At 35.7% G+C, this 6,791-nt stretch overlaps 1 pseudogene; it reads left to right on the top strand.

Moving 5' to 3' along the window:
- LOC109033217 (cytoplasmic FMR1-interacting protein-like) overlaps positions 1-6,791 on the top strand; it is a 28,112-nt pseudogene that overhangs the window by 5,570 nt on the left and 15,751 nt on the right.

The following is a 6,791-nucleotide window of genomic DNA, read 5'->3' as shown; positions in this document are numbered from 1 at the left end:
TTCTCGCTTGCCAAATGATAATTATTTTTTTGTACTATTGCCCTGAAAAAAGTTTCACGCTTTCAGAGAGGAAACTAGAACTTGAGAGGCGCATTTTTGCTGATTTTAGGAGAAACTTTGCTTCAAATCTCCAGCCACGATTATCTGAGAAAAAAACTGTTATGCTCATTGAAAAGAGCGTAAAATTTACTTCTCGAAAACTTATGTCAATAGTTCCTAAACTTGATTTAATTCTGTGAAACAGCACTTCATTAGCTCCGCCCTTAAATTGTGATTTTGTCAACCATTTCCTTGAAAATCAAGAAAAAAAGAAGATAAAAACCTAAAACCGTGGCTCAAACTGTGTAACAATGTGGTAAAATAGTGCTGGGCCCACACTATTTGGAGGGGGGGGGGGGGGAACCAAAATGTTCAAACATTGTCAATCAGAGCCAACAATTTTGAGCTCTAATGAGGATCAGTGCAAAACTGATGGGGGAGAGTGTTCAGCTCAGGCAGTTTGCATTGGAATATTTAGGTGAGGTCACGTCAAGAAATCTATAATTTTGGGTCTTTTTATACCTCATCAGTAGATCACACTCGTCAGTGAACCCAACTGAAAATCTTGCAAAATCCACGACGGCATCAAAGCACAAGTTCGAGGTACGAGGCTTGTACTGCAAGATGGTAAGATTCGTATTAGTACTCATTAGAGCTCAAAGTTTGGATTCTGATTGAAAATTTTTGAACTTTTGGGCTTTTGATCTCACTGACAAGTGTGATCTACTGATGAGGTATAAAAAGACCTAAAATTATAGATTTCTCGACGTGACCTCACCTAAATATTCCAATGCAAACTGCCTGAGCTGAACACTCTCTCCCATCAGTTTTGCACTGATCCTCATCAGAGCTCAAAATTGTTGGCTCTGATTGAAAATGTTTGAACATTTTGCTCCCCCCCCCCCCCTCCAAATAGTGTGGGCCCAGCACTGTTTTACCACATCGTTACACAGTTTGAGCCACGGTTTTAGGTTTTTTTTCTTCTTTTTTTCTTGATTTTCAAGGAGATGGTTGACAAAATCACAATTTAAGGGCGGAGCTAATGAACTGCTGTTTCACAGAATTAAATCAAGTTTAGGAGCTATTGACATGTGTTTTCTAGAGGTAAATTTTACGCTCTTTTCAATGAGCATAACAGTTTTTTTCTCAGATAATCGTGGCTGGAGATTTGAAGCAAAGTTTCTCCTAAAATCAGCAAAAATGCGCCTTTTTTAAGCTAATTTTTGAAGAAAACGTTAATTTTACAACCCGAAAAGCAAGCTAGAAAAAACAGGGGAGGGTGATTTTGGTAGGAAATTTTCTTTTCTTTCTGCTGATTTTTTTGTTTTCTTTGTGGGATGAACCGTTGAGGAGATATTTGCAAAAATCTAATCGTGGGTTTTCTCAATTTTGAAAAATTCAAAACGGCGGCGTCCTGAGCACCAGACAATTTTTTTGAAGTTTTTATGGGCATTTTCGGACTTCTTTAGCACCTAGGAAATGAAAAAAATTGGTTTGGTTTGAAGGGCAGAACCCATGTTAAGCGGTGTTGTTCCTCAATTTATTTACTTCTATTAAACTGTACATGACATCTAGAAAAGTCTTACTTTCTAATTACAAAATCATGTTTTACGCTCAATCCGCATTTCAGCAGTTTCTGCGGTCACAATCATCAGTTGATTGTCAACGTTGATGGTGGCCAGGAGGGTAGTTATTACAGCGCATACTGATCATGAAAAACGTAGGTGAAAAAGTTTTTAAGTTTGGTGCACATTTTAATCACATAACTTTTACTGTCATGGAATAAATCATTTTAATGAGATCATTAATCTCTAACTCCAATTATTTCTTTTACAGCGGAAAGCTATTGAAAGATTTTGTGCAGAGGTAAAAAGGCTGTGCCACGTGAAAAGAGGAAGGATTTTGTGTCGGAAGCCTACTTGCTCACCCTAGGAAAATTTATCAATATGTTTACGGGGCTAGATAAACTGAAAAACATGAAATCAAGTGTGAAAAATGATTACTCTCCCAATCGCCGGTAAGTTTATGTCTGTAAAGTATTAAAAGATTTCTCTATTTTGAAGTTTTCTCCTGTGTACCTGAATGAAGATTACTTTTAAAAAAATGTGTGAACAGAAGTAATATCGCAAAAGTCTCTATAAGAGCTGTCCGAAAATAAATATTTAAGTCTTTTACGTTTTAATTATAGTCTATTAGGACTGGAGAAAGAAAAGAAGAGACAAAAGTCACATCAGTCTGAGTGTAACAATCATCAGTTGGCCCATTGGTTAGCATGTAAATATCTGTTGAATGGTGCAATTTTTGGATGTGACATTTGTCTCTTCTTTTCTTTCCCTAGTTCTATGTCTTTCAGCCATCTGGCATATCTTCAATTGTCAAAGAATTTTACCCAAATGTGTCAGGAAAATTCCTTTTCTTAACTCTATGGCAACCCTGTGTGGCATTGTGGAGAGTTAAGTCCTTTGTCCTTGACATCGAACAGTTTTCTCCCTTCCCTCTGATTCATATCAAACCTCCGTTGTAGCTCAAAAGTATTGTGACAAGTCTCTACACCATTGCTTCTTTTTTCAGTGCCGCCCAGTTCTTGAAAGTTATGGCAGCTTCACACACCCTGCAGGAGTCGCAGAATTTATCCATATTTCTCGCTACACAGAACAAATTTTGAGACATGGTGAAAGAGAATTTGGAATAAATAATCGGTTACGAAGAGCTTCTGTCCGATCTTGTCAATCTGTGTGTGCACATGTTCGAAACAAAAATGTACCTAACACCCACCGAAAAGCACATGCTGGTCAAAGTGAGTATCATGTCATCCCCAGGGTGTCTGCAGGTCTGGAAAACCGGGAAAAATCAGGGAATTTGATCACTGTCTGGAAAACCGGGAAAAGTCAGGGAATTCGATCGAAAACCGGTGAAAGTCAGGGAATTTTTGCAATTCGAACATTTCGCGGCTATTTTTGCTCGTCACTGCCGAATTGGCCGAGTAGCGCGCTCGCGTGGCTGATAATGTAAACTGCTCTGTTCAACCAGTTTGCAACACGGCCGCTAGGTTCACTAATGTGTGTTCGCTAACTTTAAAGATCGAATCGATCTGCCCTATTTAATTTATCTACTTAATTCATGCCAAATGGCAAGATAGACTAAATAGACTTGAATGAAGTTAACTTGCTAACAGCAGAAAGTTACAGTAAATAATGATAGGAAACTAAGTGCCCCAGTTTTGAGCAGATGGTTAATCAATTTTTTCAATAAGTTAGGAAATTTAATGAAAGTGCTAGAATTTTAGTTTTTCTTTAATTGAGTAAAGAAATATTTAATGTCAACTGCATTTTGCATGAAATTTTTCTGGTTCTTAAATCAACATGTTCACAACTGGTGCATCCATCTTGTAGAAATATTATTGGTGGATTATATTCTAACAAGCCAACGCTTGTTGAGTATAAGACAAATTCAATACCAACAATAGGTTCTGGAATCCATTGAATTAAGTGACCTTAAAAAAAAAAAAAAAAAAAAAAAAAAAAAAATATCGAATTAAGCAAATTTATCTAAAATCGAGAAGAGACTTGTATTTCCCCTTGATTATAGCAAAATCTACCTGAGTTAGGCACATTTACAACTCTTGTTTTATATTTTAAGAAAAAGAGACTTGTATTTTCAGGGCACTAAGTAATATGCCAATATTTATGAAACCACCAGGGTGAACTATAGTTTGAATTTTCAAAAGTATACGGGGCAATATGTCACAAAGAGAGCGTAGTAGAGCTTAAAAATTAAATTTTGAAGGTGAATTTTAGTCTGAGTATACCATTTTGGAATTAGCTTTATTTTGAGTATTTAGGATCTCGTTCCTTTCAAAAGTATTACTCAACTCCTTCCAACGCCATGGTAATTCAGAATATGACTTTACGGGGTCATTCCTAAGGATAGTTTTTTTAATATTTTCTAACTAGTTCATCGTATGGCTAAACTCAAAAAGTCAGGGAATTTTGTCATTTTTTGTCATGGAAAACCTGGAATTGTCAGGGAATTTCATTTTGAAAATCTTGTAGACACCCTGATCCCATCTTCGTGATTCGTTCGACCTTCGAAAGTGATTGGTTTTGACATTTTTTTCTAGGCCTTGAAAGTGCTTGAATTCTTCTCTACTGATAAGAGTCAGCAGTTAATTTAAAGAAATAAAGAAACATTTTTTGATGTTTCGTTGATTGTAGGAAAACATCTTGTTCACAAACGAAATCGCTGTCTTTCTGAAACGAGAATCCAAAATTGCGGACTCAAGCTCTTATCACAAGGAAATTACTGTGTTTTGGAAAAAATTTGGGAAAAAAGTGAACTGTTGTTCCAGTCATAAGCCAGTTAAGACTCTGAAGATCTCAAAATTGAGATTTTAACACTACTCTCAGAAAAGTGTTTTTTAAAAATTCTGCCTGCCACTTAGATTTTAAATTTTCATTCTCTTAGATTTTAAACTAAACTTTTAAATTCAAGAAATGTAACTGAAGTTCAGGCGATTCGTGAACTTTTAATAAGATTTTGTATTTTGGCCATGTGTCTCATTGTCAGTCCTTCTTCGGCGCTGTTCTTGACTTCATAGCAAGACAGTTCTAAGTTACTCAGTATTTTTTTCTCAGGTTTCACAATATTTCGCCTTTGATAAAAAAAAAAAAAAAAAAAAAAAAAAAAAAATTAAGTTTGCGAATCATCCAAGTCTTCATTTGTGATCAGATCTACAAAAGGAACCTTGTCTTCTGGGAGAAAATTTTCCTTAACTTTTTTCTAACGTTTTAACCACGCTTTTCTACAACCCAAGAATTTTTTTATGGAACTTCTGGACTAACATCTCCTTCAATTCTTAAGATTTTAGGGTCAAACTTGCGTCAAAATGTCCAGATTTTCTTCCTCCTTGAATTAGCAAAAAGTTATGGGAAATTTTCTCTGCGGAAAAAAGGTCCCTTCCCACAGATTCGGTCACAATTACATGAAAACACTGTCCGTAAAAACTTTGTTTTGTCTTGGTTTGCAGGTCATGGGCTTCGGTTTGTTTTTGATGGACAATGAGCTCTGCAATATCAACAAACTTGACCAAAAGAAGAAACTAAATCTCAGTAAAGTCTACAGAATTTTCAAGGTAGGTATTATTTGTCAAATTTTATCAGTGTCTCATCTTCCTCCCTGACTTTGTACACTTTTCGACAAAGCAGTCAATAATTCCAAGTTGTTTATTGCTCCAGTGTTTTCCGTATTTCTTCCTCCAACTCCCAGTTCTTCCAGTATAATAGCTTAATCCTGTATGGCATTAATTAATTTTGGATCTTTGGTTCTATTATCTAGTTTTTCCAAAGTTTCTATTTTTGTTTTTTGTAATAATTACGAAAGGACGAATCCTGTGATGATTGTAAAAATGAAATAAATAAATAAAAATAAAAATTCGATAATGCAAGGTGACACCCTGCCATAGTACTGCACAAAAATCTGATAGATTAAAATCCATCAAATTTTAAGGATGTTCTCCATGTCCTCACAGGGATTTGGCAGGGACATGGAAAAAAAATTTGGTGAACTGCTAAAACTGGAAAATCAAGCTTTTACCACACCTACTTGAATTTTCGTTTTTCTATCCGTCAATAACTCCATTCATGGTGAATATTTTTTATCAATCTTTAATATTCTAATCTTTTTTTTTTTTTTAAATCATCATCTGAATCAATTTTCCATGTCTGATGTCTTTCTCCTTTTCCTTTTTCAGAATCTAGAGGTTGTCCCTCTCTTTGGTGACATGCAAATAGCGCCATTCAACTATATCAAGCGCTCGAAGAATTTCGACCCTGGGAAATGGCCCTTATCGAGCTCTACCACGATCAGTCCCCAAGCTGATTTGATGGTACACTTGCCGCAAATACGCAAAGACCACGTCAAGTACATCAGTGAGCTTGCTATCCATAGTAACGAGGTACCTCCTCTCCCTCTTACCAATTCCTCCTCCATTTTCATTGTTACTTTAATTTTTTACAACACTGTTTTAGAAATAACAAGTGTGAATGAACAGTATCCAGCAAATAAAGCGAGAAGTATTGTAATAAGTTTTTAACATGGAGCATTCTCATAAGAAATTGAATTTCCATTGAAATCTAGTGTATCGAGCCTGTTATCTTTTTTCCTTATTTGCCAGTATCAACCATTTATCGTGAAACATGTTTTCATCTGAAAATAACTGTTCAATTTTTTTTTTTCTCGATAATTTTAAGGTCAACATAACATTCAAAGAAATGAGAACGGATAAGGAAAACAAGGAAACAGCCAATTTAGCCTTGCGTGGTTTACAATTGCTGTCCGAATGGAGTAGTGTTGTTACAGAGCTTTACTCGTGGAAGTTGTTGCACCCGACAGATCATCATCAAAGTGAAGAATGCCCACAAGAAGCTGAAGAATATGACAGAGTAAGTACGTCACCATTCTTGAAATGTCCTCTCCAAGTCGTAGCATTTTTTTTAAGTTATACATTTAACTTTCCCCTCACTGAGAAAATTAAGTGAAGGCCTGCGCCTTTGTGCCGAACTTTGACTGTTAAGTGCCAGGTTTTCAGCCTTTAAAGCTAAGAAAAGTGGCACTGTGGATAATGTGTATTTTTCAAAATTCTCGATTCGTACTGTTGTCTCGTTAGTTTAATGTATTTCTTAATGCAGACAGCTCTTTAGATTCTATTTTTATTCAAGCATTTCCTTAAATCTTTGTAAATTTCTCTTCGTTGT

Source organism: Bemisia tabaci, chromosome 10 (genome assembly GCF_918797505.1).
Source record: "Bemisia tabaci chromosome 10, PGI_BMITA_v3".
Classification (NCBI taxonomy): Eukaryota; Metazoa; Arthropoda; class Insecta; order Hemiptera; family Aleyrodidae; genus Bemisia; species Bemisia tabaci.
The sequence above is the reverse complement of the archived record's forward strand: the minus strand, read 5'-3'. Positions and strand labels throughout refer to the sequence as shown.